The sequence below is a fragment of the Aethalodelphis obliquidens genome, unplaced genomic scaffold (genome assembly GCF_003676395.1).
Source record: "Aethalodelphis obliquidens isolate GAN/ISIS:26980383/991018 unplaced genomic scaffold, ASM367639v1 scaffold23, whole genome shotgun sequence".
Lineage (NCBI taxonomy): Eukaryota > Metazoa > Chordata > Mammalia > Artiodactyla > Delphinidae > Aethalodelphis > Aethalodelphis obliquidens.
In genome coordinates, this window is record NW_020837967.1 from 149,247 (window position 1) to 169,016 (window position 19,770).

A 19,770-nucleotide genomic window follows, 5' to 3' on the forward strand; every position below is an offset into this window, starting at 1 on the left:
CCAGGACAGTGCTGATGAGCTCTCTGTGGAGGCTTTGTTCCTGCTGGGACCTCCCTTGCTGGTCACGTGTCCTAACATCCCTGGAAAAGCAGGGTGTACAAACCCATGCAGCAATGCCGTCCATGTTCACACTGATGTCCCAGACGACAGACAACCACCGGCTTTCAAACCTGCTCCAGATCCTTCCAGATCCCATTTGAAATATGTCCAGAGATAAATGGACTCGCCTAAGAAGTATGGTTTTTATGTTCCCTACCAACAGCACCGCCCTTGTTTTGTATTTGAAACATTTCCTGAGGTCACAGCTACATTTCAGAATTCACTATATCTGAATTATTTAGAGTGATTCTAGACTGTTGACCCCAGGGTCTAATGTAACTTGATATTTTGAGAAAATGAACAGCACGGTACAAGCAACTCCTACTTTTACTGATGGCCTGAGAATCAGTCAAGTAGTTCAGTCGAAGTCTGCGCAAGGAGAGCTCATGATGTTGCTCTTAGAGAGGGAACCAGAGGCCAAACACTTAAGCAGATCCCTAAGACATGGACTCAGCCCCCTCCATGGGGGGACATGACACGTGTCTGCACACACAGGGAGACATGGCGAATGAAATAACTCAGGGCTTTGCAAGTGGCCCAGGGCTTTGCAAGTGGCACAGGTCGTAAGCTCTCAGAGGTTCAGAGGAGAGATGGATGGAGGGCTCTGAGACCAGACCAGCTACGGGGAGAAGCAAGAGAGAGCAGGCCTGGAGAAAGCAGGAGAGTTCAGAGGGCAAGAGGGGAGCGGGGAGCTCCAGGAGGAGCAGGGGAGAGCCCAGCCGGGTAAAAGGAGGGCCAGGCATGCGACTGTGTGTCCTGATCTCGCCCTTGATTTTGGCCTGGGCACTCTCTGCTTGGTTTTTCACATATTGAAGGAGATGGTCATGAATAAGCGGACCTGCTTTCAGCTGCCTGTGTTGGGGCGGACGTGCTCCTGGAGGCAGAGAGTGATGTGTCTGTGAAGTCCTCCCTCCCTGGACTCACCAGCCCCGCCGTCTCCCCTGAGCCCTGTCCATCCATTACCGTCCATTACGGTAGCGGTCCAGCCCCCGAGTGGGCAGCGAGAGCACTAACGTCCACATGGCATAGAATGACTGACCATGAACTGAGGAAATGTATTTTCCTCTCCTTCCTCCTGTGATTGGACTGACTAATTAGAGCAACATGAAACTGAAATGATTTCAAGACTGAAACGCTTGGGGAAGGATCTCTTGAAGTCCATTTTTCATCACTGAGCTGAGACTAAATTATGCTGTCGAAATGCCATTATTATTTCAAATTAGCCAAATTAATTAACCTAATTCAGTCCTTGGCTGTATTAATCATCTGTTTTAGAATTTTATGAGAGAAAGAACGTGACTTTTTCAGGTTACTGTGTGCAGATGAACCTCACTGACAGGTGGCTTTTCTTCTGCTCTCAACTGGTATTTTAAAATCTCTGCAGTAATATCAGTAGAATTCCCTCAAATACACTAATACTGTTCACAGTTTCTCACTTTATTTTGTTTGAATTTGAAAAGATCTACCTTCTTGCTCTTAAGATTGTAGGAAGTATGTGGTGTTTTGTTTTTCTATTTTTTTTTAAAGCACTCAAATGTGGTAAAAAGACTGGCTTCTGAACATTCCATTTTTTTATAATTCTCTCTTAAATGCCAGAAATCCATAAGTATATGCTTAAGACGAGATTTCTGCTGAACTTGTTTATGGACCTTGGAATTCTGGGTTCTCCAGAGAGCGCCCAGAGCTGGATGAAGGCAACGTGAATTATACCAACTCCTCTCGAGTCCTCACTCATTGTCTCAAATGAACCCAGGACAACGGACTCTTCCTATCCTCATTTTGCATACTGCCCTGTATCCTCGATCTATTGCTCACAGTTTATCAGAAAATGCTATCCATGGAAAAATACCGCTGATTTATAATACCAACGATTTAACAGCAGTGGTGCTGTTGAGCAGGCACCTGCATAAAGTGGGTTCCATGATGATCACCATCTTACAGACTAGAAGACCGAGGCTACATGCCCGAGGTCATGGCACTCTCATCATGACTGAATGGCATAATAATAATGGAAAAAACAGAGAAGTCAAACATTTGCTATTGCTCCAAAAGTCTGAATTTCTAAGTGATCAGGTGAAACTGGATCTCCCCACACCTCTCACTTCCAGTAGGCGTGGTCCCTCACAGCATGTGGAACGAGGTCCTGTGCATCTCCCACTGCCTTCGACATCTAAGGAGACGGGTGTGAGGAGGGCAACAGAAGCAGCTGTGGGGACAGCCACAGGCTGAGCATCACCGCATGGCTCCGGCGGGGTCTGAGCCAGGAGCCCTGACCTCTTTCCCTGGCACAGCTGTGATCACGGTTCACTTCTATGGACCTCAGTTAACTCAAAATGAGAGGTTTTGACTTAGAAACCTGCCAAGTCCACAATTCTGGTCTTGTAGGACCTGAGGAGTTGGGGAGCGGGCACGTTTTCTCTGCTGTCACTTTCCCAGACATTCTCACTCACGTGACAAGGGCATAAAACCCAGGGACCGTTCTATTGCTGTGACTGCTAGTGAAGCTGAAGAGAACAGTGTGAATTCCTCTTGCACATTGCCTGGAAGGGGCCCTGCTTTTATTATTCTTGCTTATTTCTGCACTTCCATGTTCGGGCTGAGACCCAGCCAAGAAGTGGAAAAATACTGTGAGAAAGGTAGCACTTGTGGTCTTTCTGGCTTGACTGGATACAGGAAGTACAGCAATCGCAGGGAAAACATGTTTACGTAGTTTTCTGGGTAGGTATCTGTATCTCTCCCAGAGTTGGGAGGGTTGATGTTTACTGAAAGGTTTGAAATCAGCCTCAAATCCTCAAATGACTGACCCACATCAGGTTTCTCAAAATCGGTTGGGCTACCACCCAAGCAGTTCCTGTCTTATTTTGGGAGCCAGAAAAGATGGCCTGTGCCCCAGTCTCCAGAGGCCCTGGGAGGCTTTTCTGGGAGGCAGTGGGTAGGAACAGGGACCCAGCAGTCTTGCTGAGAAGCAAAGCTGGTGGTTCCCCCGCGGGTGGTCAATATTTGTCTAGGCAAGGACCGGATTATGAAATCTGTAAATATCAAAAAAGTATTCTGGGATTTTGTTTGGCTTATGCCAGGAAGAGCCTGAGAAGATGCCTTTTGAGGACTCACAGGCAGGTGGGACTTAGAGTGGCCACAGATGGAGTTATCCTAACGAAGCCCTACTTCTCTCTGCCCTCAGTTTCCTTTCACTCAGTAATCATGTTTTATTACACCTAGCTCAAAACTCCTACAAGTCTTCCTGGACCAATCCCACCTTTCCTTGGTTATTTCTGTTATTTATTCTGATCTTGACATATGAGTGACATTCTGTTCCCTGTTATCTTGTTCATAGTTGAATCATGGTTCAGGTATATTTTTGATGAAAACACCAGTTGCAAGATGTTGGTTTGGCATTAAGTATCTGCTCTGATAACTCTGCTTTATAACCAAGGCAAGCATTCCAGAGTTGTGCACAAAACACATGCTTCCTGAAGAAATGATGAACCACATAATTTTTTGGCGAAATCATGCTTTCACTGGAATCTTAATGATATCAATATTCTGAAAAAAAACATGTCAACAGTTTCAGAACTCTTTAGAGACTAGATCCCTCATATGGGCCACTCAGCTGAGGCCAAGATTGGCAGTAATAAGAGAGACACAAAAAGGGACTTTTTGTCTTTTTGTGCTTTTCTCTAAAGGTACTGGAATCACAGTAAATTTGGGCTACCTATGGTACGGTTACAAAAGAAAAACGTGACATTTCTGAAGCATTCCTGAAGCTGGCCCACACTTTTCACTGTCAAGCTCACATTTCAGTAGATGATGTTGCTTTATCTATTTTAATAGCTGTATGTTCAGTGGCTTCATCAATCTTATTCCTATGTATCTCACCGATTTCACCAACTATTGGTAAAAGGTAATTTAATGATGCCTGGGTTATGGGAATAAAGAACAAGTGTACCCACCATGAAGAATTTTACGTTAGATCACTCTTCTTTTACACAGCAATGCGTCTGAAAGCTAGGGTGATGTCTGCGCTGTACAAACACACACACACACTATACACAAGCTGGCGCACACAGACATAGGAAATTTCAGCTGTACAGGATCTTGACCCCTTCCCAAGGCTGAGGAACTCCCCACTGTGTGAACTTTGCGGACAGGAAAGCCAACCTTCCACTAAAGAAGACCCAAAGTCTGCATCTACCCTTTCTCCACGTCACCCTCCCCAAACTAGAGAACAGGCCAGGGATCATATAATCCCTGTTAGACACTTTGTATATGGAACTAGTGTTATGGGTTGTGGTCCCCCCAACCCAATTCATAGGCTGAGGTCCTAGGTTCACTATCTCAGAATGGGACCTTATTTGGAGGTAAGATCATTACAGAGGTAATTAATTACAGTGAGGTCATTACTATGGGCCTCAATTCAATATAATTGGCATCCTTATAAAAACGGAAATCTGGACACAGACAGGCACAGAGGGAAGAAATGCCTACAGCCATCCACAAGCCAAGGAGAGAGGCCTGGAACAGCTTCTCCCTCACAGCCTCAGACGGAACCAATCCTGCAGACATGTTGACCTCAGACATCTGCCTCCAAGTGTAGACAATAAATTACTGTTGTTCAAGCCCCCCAGTCCCCAGCATGGCCTCACGGCAGCCCCAGCTGCTAACACGGCAGGAGATGCAAAGAAGCCAGAGAAAGGAGAAGGGATTCAGTAGCTGCAGAGCGACACTCAGCCCCAGGGCCACCAGCACCACTGCAGCCTCCTGCGGCTGGTGTTCGTGATGCTGGATGACAAGCCAGGGCCCCGTGGACCGGTTCTGCAGGACACGTTTGTCTGAGGCTCTGGCTCCTAGCCTCTGGTTGCTCTTGCCCACTTTCTAACCACCCAATGGCCCTTCAAAAATTTATTTTCTTTTTAAACCATTGAGAGTTTGCTGGTTGCAACTAACCACTTTGACTGATAGAGAAATTGGTACCAAGGGTGGTTATTCCGGCAGCAGGCTCCAGGGAAATCTGGGGAGTCTGGGGTTGTTTTTCTGAGGCAGATGGCATAAAAATACAACTTGTATTAAGGGATTTTAAAGCAAAAAACGCTAGTTTCCTTTCCTCACAGAACACTTCTGACACCAAATGTGTGGGTTTTTCTTACACTGGAGACCAGTCCCCATCCTTAGGTGCTTCCAAAAGTCACCTCAGCACAAACTCAGATGTGGTTGAAAGGGGCTTGTTACGAATAACAGAAATACTCCTTTCACCTTTATCACCATGGAGCTATTTCAGGAACTGGGCACAAAAAGCAAATATAACCAAAGACGCTCTGACTGCTCTTACCACTTAGGCAATCACAAGGGTTTGAGAAGCTCTGGTCAGGAGCCAGGGACAAAGACCAAAATATGTATGTCTTATTACATCACAATACCCCAGGTATGAATTTGGCAACCCCTGACATGCAGTGACAGAACAGCTCAGTAATGATGTCTGGGTTTCACCTAGAAAAGAGTATCCCTGATGGTCTGGCTTTGGGGAACTCAGTTGCTGCTATTGTAGAATTGAATTAGGGCATAAGGAGTTCAAGGACACTTGGGTTGGATGGCTGACTACTTGCACTTGGAGACAGTGGGAAACAAGCCCAAATCTTTAAATCTTAACTTGAGGAAACTCATGAGATTCTGGTGTCTGTGCTAAAAGAGTATCTGTTCTCTTGTAGCTACAGAGCTACAATGACTGAAAACCAAAAGCACACTTTCATTTAGCATGCTATTACATTACAATGCTTGATAAATTCGCAACTGATCCATGTACTTTTTGTATAAGAGTGGTAACCCAGGAACTGGGGTGGAGCTACGTTTGCATAGTTGAGTGTTCTGTGCCCTCCAACTCCGCTGAGCCTGCCTTGCCAGCCACACCAGTCCTCCTCCCCTCCTCTGATGAGACTGAAAAAAACCAAATTATTTATTTTAATTATTTTTGGTTTCTATTTTTTTTTACATCTTTATTGGACTATAATTGCTTTACAATGGTGTGTTAGTTTCTGCTTTATAACAAAGTGAATCAGCTATACGTATACATATATCCCTATATCTCTTCCTTCATGCGTCTCCCTCCCTCCCACTCTCCCTATCCCACCCCTCTAGGTGGTCACAAAGCACTTTTTTAAAGAGCAGCTTTTGAGCAGCCCTTACCTGCCAATGGTGTGGAAGGCAAGGCCCCTAACATGGGCAGCAACACCAGGACCAGGGAGAAAGGCTTCACCCTCAGGGACTTTGGTGGTGGCTAATTAATTAAAGATGGACAGCCCCTGAAGTCACACTTTATCCGAAGAAATGAAAGTGCTTCTCTCTGACAAACTGATGCCTGATTCCAGGGACCATGCTCAACAGTGCTCATTCTCACCCAATCCTCAGGCTTGGATCAGGTCACAGACTCTGGGCCATGTGCCTGAGTGCCAAGTACACAATCCAGAAGCATCTGAGATAACATAACACGTACACCCAGAGAATACTGTTCCCAGCCTTCCCCTAGGCAGACCTGCAAGCATTCTCCAGGGTAATGCTGTCTGTGAAAGGGGGAGCTTCAGAGAACCACAGAGGCAGGTTCTAGTGAGTACGAATACCTGGGTACCCAGGACTCCACTGTGGTTCACCAGTCAGACTGGGGACCTGGTGACCATCTTGCCAAGGACTCACTAGAGTGAATTTGGTAAAAACACCCCCAGCCATCCTCAGAAACCCCACATTGGCTTTCTGACCTACAGCGTACACACTGCTATGGGAACAAGATAAATCAACATGTTCATGAAGAAAATCGGTTTAAAAAAGAGGGCAAAGAGCCAGGTTTGCTGCCGTGATGCACAGCTCTCCACCAGCCAACGTGACCCTTACACTGACGAGGAAAGACGGGGGAAGGGAAGATTAGTTGCTGTGACTTTTTCCTACTTGGAAGATCTTTACAGAGCTTGACTGGGATTCCAAAGTCTCTCTTGGCTTTTTTTTTTTTTTTTTTGGTTTTGGTCTCTTGCTCTGTTTCTCTGTGTTTTCTTAGGAGGAGGAGGAGGCAATCTAGTTAAAACTTGGTGATACAGTGAACCTTAAAAAGAGCTGCCTGGCATGGATTAAAGCCTGCGAAGCCCCGTGCCACAAGGAATTCCTCTGAGTTCTCAGAGCAGCATCCCCAGCTGAACCGGGTTATGTGGGGACTCATCATGGTAACTCCCTAAAGTCGCTCTCCCCTCTGATTTCTCAGGGTTTCACTAAGGATGTACTAGGTCATCTCCCACCTGGATGTGCAGAATCAATTTCAGGAAGTGATACCTGGCAGGTATTACCCTGTTGAGAAATGCAGCCACAGCCCATCTTCATGGCATTGTTCTGAGGACCAATGGAGGCCACGTTTATGAAAAAATGTTCTGGGTACATGGTAGACCTATAAGTATATTTATACATGCTCGCAGATGCTCATCTTTGTCTCAAGAGTGAGTGACAATAAACACTTTAAGACAAACAGGGACAGACCTGTTGGGGAGGATTTTAGTTTGATTACGTGTGTTCTGGAAAAGCCATCACGAGAAGAATAAGTATGCAGGATACCAGTTCCGAGGTGTCGTGTGCACGAGCAGCTGCAGTGGGGAGGAGATGGAGGTGGTTAGAACAGATGAGGCCAAGAAAGTGCTGGAGAGGGTGTTGGAGGGATTATCACTGAGAATTCAAGGGTCACCTCGAATCACCGAAGAATGAAATCAGGGGAAAAAGCAGAGAGGAAAATTATAATCCCGGCACTAAATTCATTGTGAAAATTAGAAGCATGCCCTACAGTTTCCAGCAAAAAGAACTGTGAGTGTCTGGTATCAGTGGGGTTTTGGACTTCAAAGAGGGCTGGAGTGCGCCCCGCATCAAAGCACTGCGGCCTCCACGACTCCGTCTCCACAGCGTCTCCATCCTGATGGCGCTGCTGAGCTACGGCTCTGGGTCTCCAAGGTCACTACAGAAACTCGGTGGCCCACCTGCACCTCAAGTCTAAGAGCTCCAAGCCGAACACATCACATAACCCCTACTCTGTTCACCCCATCAACCGTACTCGGTTTCTCATCAACCACTCAAGCCCCAGGGCTTCCTCTGGCTTTTCTACCACTCGTCTCCACAAGCCAGTCACTTGCTGAGTCCCGTACATTCGACTGCTACAACCTCTGTTCCATCTGCCTCTATTATTTTTTTTCCGTTAAGGCTCTCATAAGTCATGACTTTTTAGGTGGTGTCTTTTTCTCCCTCCTCTTCCTTCTCCTGTTTTACTTATATATAAATTATAGAATAATCTCCCAAAAAACAACTTAATAATGACCCTCAATTGCTGAAAATCTTTGAATGGCTCCCCATTCTTGAAAATAAAATACATACTCCTTTGCTCAGCATTTCAAAGTACTTCAAGATCGCACCCTGCCTAACTTTGTAATGACTTCCCTTCGTGTATTCCGTAGCACAGCTAAACTGAATTATTCATGTTTCTCCATATATGCACAGTGTTTTCTCCCTGCTCTAGGCCTCTGTTACTTGTGCAAGCTGGAATGCATGCTCTTTCCATCTTGCTTTCTACACGACTGAACATCTAACCTTTCTGCAAATAGAGCCCCAATACTGCCTCCTCTATAAGCCTGCCCTGATAGCTCCCTCCTATCAAGATGAGAGAGATTTCTTTTCTTCCTTTGAAGTACAAAACGCTGCATACAATGATCTCTTATAGCTCGCAACATTCATTAATCATCTACTTTTTGGTGTGGTTATTTCTATATAGTCCTCAAGAATTAAGGATTTTTATTTTTAGTATTTGACAAAGCGACTAGTTTGACACATCGCACATAGGAGATGTTAATTTAATGTTATAAAGCAAATAGCCCAGCAGCAGGTCACACATAATAAATGTTTATTCACATATAATCAAATGAATTTTAAAAATCTGTGGAATATACGAGATGCTGTTAAAGTAATGCATATCTAATACTATATAAATATAATTGAAGACATATTTTACCAAAGAAGGTACACCAATGGCCAAGAAGCACATATAAAGACACTCAACATCATTAGTTATCAGGAGAATGAAAATTACACCACAGTGAGGTACTACTGCACAACCACTAGAACAGCTACAATCAAAAAGTCAGACAGTAACAAATGTCAGTAAGGACACAGAGAAATGTGAACTTCTCATATGTTACTAATGGGAATGTGAATTGTACTGCCACTTCGGAAAACAGTTTGGCAGTTCCTTAATAAGTTAACATAAATATATCATAAGACCTAGTAATTCTAACCCTAGGAATCTATCAAAGAGAATTTAAAATATATGTTCATACCAAGACAGATATTCAGATGTTCACTGCAGCTTTCTTCATAATGGCCCCAAACTGGAAACAACCCAAATGTACAACTAGTGATTGGATAAACAAAATGAGCAATATCCATACAGTGAAACATTATTCAGCAATTAAAAAAAATGAACTACATATATATGCTACAACTTGGATGAACCTTAAAAACATTATGCCAAGGAAAAGAATCCAGAAACAAAAGATCGCATAGTATATGATTCCATTTATATGAAATATCCAAAAAAGGGCAAATCAATAGAGATAGAAAATAGATTCCCAAGAACAAAGCTGAAAGTATCATGCTCCCTGATTTCAAACTATACTACAAAGCTTCAGTAATCAAAACAATATGGTACCAGCACAAAAACAAACATACAGAACAATGGAACAGAATTGAGAGCCTGGAAATAAATCCACACATATTTAGATAATTAACTTACAACAAAGGAGCAAAGAACAAACAATGAAGATAACACAGTCTCTTCAATAAACAGTGTTGGGAAAACTCTACAGCCACATGAAAAAGAATGCAACTAGACCACTGTCATACACCATACACAAAAATTAACTCAAAATGGATTAAAGATTTGAATATCAGACCTGAAACCATAAAATTACTAGACAAAAACATGAGAAGTAACCTCATTGACATTGGTCTTAGCAATGTTTTTGTGCATCGGAATCCACAAAACAAAAGCAAAACTTAATGAATGTAATTAAAAATTACATCAAACTAAAAAAGCTCTTGCACACTGAAGAAAACCATCATCAAAACAAAAAAGCTGCTTACTGAATGGGAGAAGATATTTGCAAATCATTTCTCCAATAAGGGGATAATATCCAAAATATATAAAGAACTCAGACAACTCAACAGCAACAAAACAAACAACCTGATTTTAAAAAAATGGGCAGAGGACCTGAATAGACGTTTTTCCAAAGAAGACAGAGATGGCCAACAGATACGTGAAAAAGTGCTCAACCTCCCTAATCATCAGGGAAATGCAAATCAAACCACAATATCACCTCACACCTGTTAGAATGACTATCATCAAAAAGACTACAAACAAAGATTGGTGAAGATGCGGAGAAAAGGGAACCCTCATACACTGTTGGCAGGAATGTAAATTTGTGTAGCCACTATGGGAAACAGCATAGAGATTTCTCAAAAAATTAAGAAGAGAACTACTATTCGCCTCTGGGCATTTATGTGAAGAATACAAAAACACCGATTTGAAAAGATATATGCACCCCTATGCTCATTGCAGCATTATTAACAATAGCCAAGACACGGAAACAATCTAAGTGTCCAAAGATGGATGAATGGCTAAAGGAGATGTGGAGATATATATATACACACAAATATATATATATATATATATATATATATATATATATGTGTGTATATATATATAATGGAATATTACTCAGCCATAAAAAAGAATGAAATCCTGCCATTTGCAACAACATGGGTGAATCTTGAGGGTATTATGCTTAGTGAAATAAGTCAGATGGAGAAAGACAAATACCATATGATTTCACTCATATGTGGAATCTAAAAAAAAAAACCCCAAAACAAACAAAATAAAACAAAAACAAACTCATAGATACAGAGAAGAGATTAGTGGTTACCAGAGGGAGAGGGCTGGAGGATGGGTGAAATGGCTGAAGGGTGTGAACTGTATGGGCTGGAGGGCAACAAGACTTGTGGTGGTGATGACACTGCAGTGTGTACAGATGTTGAACTACAATGCTCTACACCTGAAACTTATATAAGAAAAAAAGAAAAAAAGCAGCGAGATGGCAAAGTTTATGTTATGTGTATTTTACCATGTTTAAAAATGTAAACATTTTTAAAAGGAAAAAAGATTCCTGGTGCATGGAGTTGCGGGTGGGAATGAGGAGTGAGATACTTCAGCAATTCTAAAACTGGACTGGGGATGGTTTCACAACTCTGTAAATTTATTAAAAATCATTGAACGGCAATGGGTGAATTTTATGGTATGTAAATTAGACCCCCATAAAACTGTTAAAAAATAACTGGACTTCCAGATTATACAATTTTTATCCATTGGAAGAATAAAATAAAACCTAAGTTGTTTTAAACAATATTCTAGCAGAAACAAGTACCACAAAGGGATGAAAAACAGAATCTGTATAATTCTAGTTTATTATGTTTTAATAAGACAGCCATTTGGACTAATGTAACAAAATAAAAAGAGTATCTTCTTTATACAAGCCATTGAAATAGAAATAAATTTTTAAAGAAAAATCACACAGAGTGTGATTATTTTTTTAAACAACAGTTTGTAGATATCTTAAATCTTTAACAATTAGGTTAGAAAAAATTGCTTTCACTGAGACTTTACTGGATCTGATCTATTAAACTGGTCACATAAATGTCAGTAACACAGCAGTCTTTTACTAATTAATTATTCACCCTAAAGTCTATTAACAAATATTTACCACTTATAGCCTAATTAAAATTGAACCCAGGTTACTATTAAATAGAGGTCATTCTAAAGCTCTTCTCAAGAGAAATATAGTGTTGTTAATAGGAGAATTGCCAAGAAAGTCCCACTCAAAGGGTAGTTATTCAGAGATCGATAAGAAATTCAGGGACACAGGTAACATTCAACAGGTCTATTGTTGTTCATTTTAATCAAGTATCAGATTCATTGAAGCTGGGTGATGACATATATCTGGCAAGAGAAAGGTGGGTTTTCAGGCAGTAATGAGTAAATCAACACTTCCACCATAAAGCAGCACTACTGTAAGTGTAAACGATGCCATTTTCTTTGGGGAGAGCATCTCTTCCCTGTTTAGCCTGGCTCCTTGAGAAAGTCATAGGCAAATAAGAGGGTAACTTTCTGATTTCACAATGCGAGGTCATCTGCCCCTGGGAACTGTAACCCGGACCTCTGGACTAAGCTCCCAGCTCTCTAAGGGAGAGCATCTCAACACCCGTCCTTTCACAGCTCAAGGAGACAAGAGGAGTCTTAATTGTTCTTTCTTCTACTTTACCATATAAATGCCTGCAATCCTGCCCAGACTTTGTCGTCACTTTTGTGCTGCCCTGCACGCCTGTAAATTTGATAATGAATTGTTCTATAATAAATTACACATCTATATTGGTGCAGAGCGTTCTTTCATTGGCAGGATTGTTTTATTTCCCCAACACTAAATGTCAACGTGTTTCTCGATGAAAGTAGCGACCCTTAATATTTTTTTCTGGTCAGATATTGAACTTTCCCCTAAATTCATACTGTCAGTCCTCCTAAAGCAGCTCTTTGGAGTGTGCCTACTGATCCCTCCAGGGCTGGCTTTCCCACCCTGCTGAGCATCAAGGGCTCTTATCTCTCAGTATCTCCCCACATGACCTCAGGGCATCTTCTTGGAGGGGGTCATCGGAGGTTGTACTTATATCCAAACAAAAGTTGTCATGTTGATGTGCTAAGGGAGGGGTGTCGAGATTTCCAAACTATTGGCCAATGATTATTTTCCTTCTTCCTTCCTGAAATGCAGTTTTATAAAGGCAAAGTCTTATTTTAAATTCTGACTCTTGTCTTACTTTGTACACTAGCCACTCATTGAAAAGGAGACTTAGAATTTAAAATGACCTTAAAAATCAAAATAAGCAGCACCGAAAACTTCTAAAAGCTCATAGACACGTCACTGTAGACAACGTGCATGGTGCAGGACTATTAGGTAGGTGGGTACAAGACAGGAAGAGATCCAGAGAACTTAGAGAGGAAGGGACATTTCCAGTAACTTTATAGTGTAGTAAACAGTGATCATGGGAGGAAATCAAGACAATTTGTCAATCAAGACAGAATGATCAACGCATTTTTTGCCTATCAAAGTTGAGCATGAAAAAATCTTAAGACATAGTTTTGGTGAGTGTGTTAGTTTTCCATTGCTACTGTAACAATTTACCACAAATTTAGTAGCTGAAAACAGTATACATTTACCATCACATGGTTCTGGAATTCAAAATCTGACACAGGTCTCATTGGGCTAAACTCAAGGTATCTGCAAGTCTGTGCTCTTTCTGGAGGCTCTAGAGAACACATTTCTTTACATCTTCCATTCATTTAAAATTGTGTTGCAAAAACGCATCCAAGGCAAGTTAAACACACACACACACACACACACACACACACACACACACACACATATATATATATTCACCATATGAATATCTAGTCACTAGCCCAGCTTCTGACTCTCTGAACCTGTCATTAACATATTATATATACAACCTAAGACCCCCTCCAAAGGGAAATAATTCAAGAATGGCAGATGACTATTTCCTCTGAGTGTGTGTGATCTGAAGTTTCTTCTTATTTGGCATTTTGCTAGTTTGCATTTTCTGATATTTTCATATTGAGTTTGATGTGAGGTGTATGACACTGCAATACAGAGCACCAGCTCTGGAGTCACGCCTCCTGGATGTGAAGTTCAACTTTGCACTTACTCACTGTGCAGACTTGGGAAAGTTAATTATCCTGCCTGTGCCTCAATTTTCTCACCTGCAAAATGGGCGCAATAATAGTACAATCTTCAAAAACCAGTAAAGCTGACTTCCACCCCCATACACTGTGATTCAGTCAGTGTAGGTTGCTGGCTGGACATCAGGACTCCTAGAGGCCCCCCAGGAGAGGCTTCCCCTCAGTTGAGTTTGGAAACTAGAGATGAGCGTCCTTCCCCACTTCTGCCTACCCACCCTCCCCCCACTACATCTGGGTTTCTTTAAATAGGTTGTGTTTTCATCCACGTGACACACATTGAATCTGAACTGGTGATTTTTAGTGGTCCTTTTCTTGCTAATTTTATAGAAAGAGAAAATAGCCACTTAGGACAAAAGTTAAACACCAATACATTATTGCAACGTATAAACCATTTATCTCTAATGCAACTGCCTCTAATAAGATTGTCATTGTTAGGCAAAGGCTCAACATCTGAAAAGTGTGTCTTCTGATGGGCTCCTCAGGACAGATAAATACGATGTACTACTATATGCTGATTTTATATTATAGGTATTTTGAAATTATGCTGTTGCTCTTGACCGACTAAAGTACATTCCAAATAAGATTTATATTTAAGTGAATGAGCACAGAACACAATACTGAGATTGACTTTGGACATTCCTAATTGTTTTGGGTTTAAATGTTGTAGAGAATTATTTGTGTACATTGGCTATGGAGCATATAAGCCTGGATGCTGAGCCTGTCTTGGGCATGACAGAATGTCCCTTTCTTTTGACAAGTCGTGATGAGGCTGCATAATCCTTACTGAGCAAAATGAAATAAAAGACACTCAGCACCACACCATAAAATCATGGAACTGTACCATTTTAGAGCTGGAAAATCCCTAAGAGATGATCTAGTTTAACTACTTAATTTTATGGATGAAGAATCCAGTAAAATACAGTTTCCATTTATCAGAAAATGTCTTTAACTGAGCAGAGCTGCCAGGAAATAGTCTCCCAGCTCAGCTTAGAGGGAGGGGGGTGAAAAACGTGTATCACCAGGCAAATAGCCACTCTTAGGTCTCGTGTATTAGAAGGACGTGTCTCTGGAACCCGCTCCAATTAGTCCTCTCCCAGGTAAGGTAAACCGAGGTAAACTGAGGTTCCTCTGGGGACAGGAGGCGTAGGTGGCTGGGGGCCCACAGCAGAACGTGTCTTCCCTGAGTGACAGTCATATGATTTCACTGGGACCCAACCGGAAGAAAAAACGGTCTGACAAAATGGATATGAAGTCAGAATTTTAAGAATATGTTCAAGTTTGCCTTTCCTGTAGTAATGCTTGACTGCTTGGAATTTTAAACAATTTCCTTTCCCTTTCCATTCTGGATTATTTTCCCAGGATGATATACAACTGTCCTCTAACCATTAGGAACCAACCCACAACTGATGAGTCATCTTACAGAGACGGAACAGATCCTACTGGCTGGGACCGTGGTGGGGCCTAAGAGAGAAGGTCCCAGGAGGAATGGTGGTAGGTCCCTTGGAGGTTTCCTAGGAGAAGAAAGTCACAGCGGGAGGCTGGAGGTGACTCCTGGGGAGTGTCTTCGCTGGAGTCCTGGAGGCTTATCTGAGGCCACGCACGGTTGACCCACCAACTGCCCCGTCTTGCTCAGAGTCTGTGTCAGCCAGACCTCCTGCTGACTGCTGTGCACATCTCCAAACACCAGCCCGCTGGGACCTGATGTCTTGTCCCACGGACGACACCACTGGCAGTAAGACAAGAATCCATCCCAACCCCTAGCAGTTAGGTTGATGAGTCTGCCCTTGAAGAAAGAAGCCTTCAGACAAATCAGGCATCTGATCCTGCCTGCAAAAGAGTAGCCCCAAGGGTGGAATGACTGAAGTGACAGTGCTCCAGGGCTCTCTGGGGACTTGGCTTTGCCTGTCTCACCCCAGAGGTGCCTGTTCCCATCTCACTTGTACAGTTTCTATGTAGGCCTGAGAGGGGAGGCAGGTAGACATGTAGGAGAGGCAGGAGAAAGGAGAAAGGCTGGCTTAGTGAGAATTTTGAGACTTCTGAGGGGAAGGATCAGAAGTGTAAAGGGACAAAAGTTTACCTCTGCCCTCATAGGGTTTTCACCTGGGCCTGAGAATTAAACTGACATAAGACAAATCAAGAGGGGAAAAGCATACAGGTTCATTTACTATAGGTTTAGGTAAGCCTTCACAGGCAGCAAAGACGCCAAGAAGCGACAAACCTGAATGCTTTTATACTGGGTTGAACAAAGAGAAGGAATTGCAGAAAAGTAACTAAAATACATGGGGAGGCTGAGAAATGTGAGAGTTATTTTTTAAAGGTCTGTTTGTACAGAGTGCTCTCAGCTTGACTCCCTGTCCTGCAGGATGAGAACGTTACTTCCCTCCAGGCACAGGGGGGTCATCTTCCACGTGGAGTCCTCTCTCGGGCTTCCAGGAAGAGCACCCTTCTTGCACCTGGTGTTATTTTAAGTGCATTTTGCTCAAAATAGTCCTTATGCTCAGGTGGCATATTGTGGGGTTGCATGTCCTGCTACCCTTCAGAAGAATATAAACAGTACTTCACACTTGCTTCATGGCTTATGCTTTTTCAGATACCTGAACACACATCTTTGCATTTGCTCTTCACAACTATCCCATTAGACTGACCAGGAACGTATCGCTATTTTCATTCTCCAGCTCAGAAAATGAGGCTTGCTGAGGTCAGAAAGTGGAGCTACACTGAGAGCCCAGCGCTGTCCCTACGACTAAGACAAACATTCCTTTTACAATATGCTGCAATAGAGCATAAAATAGTCATACCAGAGGTGTCTATCAAGGCTCAGTGAAGTGCACTCACTGATCTGAGTTGGATGAAAAGATGGAGAAGGCAGGATTCTAGTCCTCTGGGCCCGGTGTGCAGATGTGCTGATGCAGCACCCCGACGGTAGCACCAAGGTCCCTGTGGGAGGCGTCTACTGATCCAGAGGATGACCCATCAGAGGATGGATGAGCAAACCAGGGTGCCAGATGCCTCCACTTTCCACAGAGGCCCAAGGGCAGCTGGTTTCAAAGGTTACTCATTATTTACAAATGACTGTCTGCTCTTTAAACCCAGGCAGTCTGGGTTTCCTTTGGATCGTCTCACCCTCTTCCAGCAAGTTCTAGCCCTCCTGGGCTTTTAATGAGAGGGAATGGCCACTTGGGTACAAAGGATAAGAGAAATGATGAATAAGGGCTTGAGCACAGGATCGCCAAGGAAGTGACGGGAATGGACTTTCACAGCAGACTTTCTCACCACCTCTTTGACCCTTGGAAGAGAAGAACTCATTCTTTTTAAGTAGCCGAAACGTGTGACACTGTTGTTGCTCTAACAATAAACAAACATGACCCTCCCCAAACCCAAGATATTCCTCACTGGTAAAACAGGGCACGCCAGTATTAAACTTGCACTCCTAGAGTGCTTGGTACAGAATTCCAGGGAAGATGCTAACAGAATTCCAGGGAAGATGCTAACATCCTATGCGTGCCACGAGAAGGGGGCCTGTCATTTATTACAGGGATTCCCATTAACTGCTGCTGTCAACAGGACTCCAGCTGGCTCAGTGCTAATGCATTATTAGGAGACTTTGGACATTTCATAAACATTGTAAATAGGCTCAGTATAACTGATTGCTCTTCATAATGACATTATTAAAATTGAAAAAATCGCCTTTGATGGAAGAGGTTAATAGACAGCATTTGGTGGAGAACGTTCACTTGTCGGCTTGTGTTTTGGGCTCTGTAATTAGCAATTTCAGGTAAGAACTGCAGTGGAGCCCATGATGTGCTTAGCGTTCTGTGACTCCAGTGGTAACATCTGGACCTAAGCATCTTTGGGGTGCACTGCTGAGAAAAGCTGAAGGCTCCTGGTCAAATGATGTCTCCATTTGAAAGGAAGCATCAAGCTAATTATCCTCTTCCCTATAAAGGAAAAAAAGTTGCCCCCAATTCAATGAAAGGGTCACTAACCAACATCCAAGATTTCTTTATGTGCAGAAGCTTCAATTCATCCATTTTCTTGAAATACTGACTGCAGCTTACCTTTGGATTTTGCAGAACACTTTTTGTTGTAAAGCTTAAACTAAAACGGCAGATGGATGAGAAGCAGCAGCAGGAGAACCTATTCAGAAAGACTATTCCTGTATCTGCACAGAGATCCCTGATGGGTGACGGCCTGGAAAACAGGCAGCTTGGAAGGCACCAACCTCTCCTGGACAACTAGGAAACGTGTGCAACCATAAGGCCATCATATTTGGGGTGATTAAAAACCAGATTAATGATAATAGGGAAGGAATAAAGAAAACAGAAAAAAAAACCCCTAGGTCTTTTTATTCTAGGAAAGCTTTAGAGTGAGACTCTAAATCTCAGATAATCTTTATCATTATCAATTTATATGAAGCCCCACTGAATCACTGTCTGGCTACAGAATTCCAGGGAGACAGAAGGTTATGTGGTATCTATCCTAATCTCAGAACTACATTTTAGTTGATAATATAAAATTTTATCTCATCAAACCTTGGCTGGAGCTGTTAAGTGCAGCATATTTGGGTGGTTTAATGCTATCTTCCTCCTCAAGGTTGACCTTATATCTGCCTGGGGTTGAGGGATACTAAAAAGAAGTCTTCTTCAATCAAAGTTCTTTCTACATTTACCTGCCTCTCTTTTTCTGTTAAAAGTTCACCTGTGGACATTGGTTTTTTTTTTGTTTTTTTTTTTTTTTTAAGTTGCTGCAAGAGTGTACTGTTAAAAAATTATTCCTCTGGAAAGTATGCACTGTAAGACATTATTAGCAATTATAATATTTATTATTCTTGTTAATATGAATAGAAACAATGGTTAAAGTTGTGTGCCAATCAGTAGGCTAGAAGTATATATGTCACTTATCATACCATATAGATCATATATCACCATATATTATATATCATATTATGACTATATATATGATATGACTGTACATCATATCATATATATAGCAAATGATTATAATTTTCATTTTACTGATGAAGAAACCGAGACTAGAGAGAAGCTGTATAACTTGCTCAAACAGGTAGGAAGTGGCAGACATCCCCTCAAACTTCTTAAACACTCTTCACAGCCAGCTACCCTCCTTCTTCCTTTTCTTCCCTCTCTCCCTCTCTTCCTTTTCTCCTTCTTCCTTTCCTTCCTTCCTTCCTTCCTTTTTTTTCTCTTTCTGTTCTTTTCTTCTCTTTCCTTCCTCCCTTCTTTCCTTCTTTCTTTTCCTCCTTTCCTCCTTTCTTTCTTTGGACCCACAGCAGGCCCTCAGGTTAACAGAAGCCGGGGCTACACGCCTTGGAAGGGAGGGAGAAGTATGACCAGAAGACCGCCTGACGCTGAGCTCGGGCCTCGAGTCCGGGTCTGGTACACTGGTTCCCCAGGAATGTAAATGAACCATGAAACAAGTGTGCAGAATACAAAGACTTCCCGAACCTCCACATTAGTTTTTTCCATCACTCTCCCCTTGCGTCTCCATCTCTTTCCCCCTGAAGATGGATGACTCAATGAATCAACCTTTTCTTAACCTTGTTAATATCAATAGAATAGTTTTAAAAACTGGATTCAAATAATACTCCTTTTCTTTTTTTTCCAGTGTACTGTTGTCCCCAGACTAAGAAGGGACTGGAGGTCAACGTGCTCAGGTTCTTGGTTCATCACTAACCCCTGTGAGGAAGTCCCTGAGGTGCGGAGAGTTGAGACAGATCGTGGCTCATGTGGTCACTGCAAAGGCACAAGGTGGTGGAGCTAATGATGCTGGAGGTGCCGCATGTTCCT

At 42.6% G+C, this 19,770-nt stretch overlaps 1 long non-coding RNA gene across 2 annotated transcripts in view; it reads right to left on the reverse strand.

Moving 5' to 3' along the window:
* The window catches only part of LOC113628225 (uncharacterized), a 100,431-nt gene that overhangs the window by 38,976 nt on the left and 41,685 nt on the right, over positions 1 to 19,770 (reverse strand). The gene's annotated exons all lie outside the window — the stretch shown is intronic.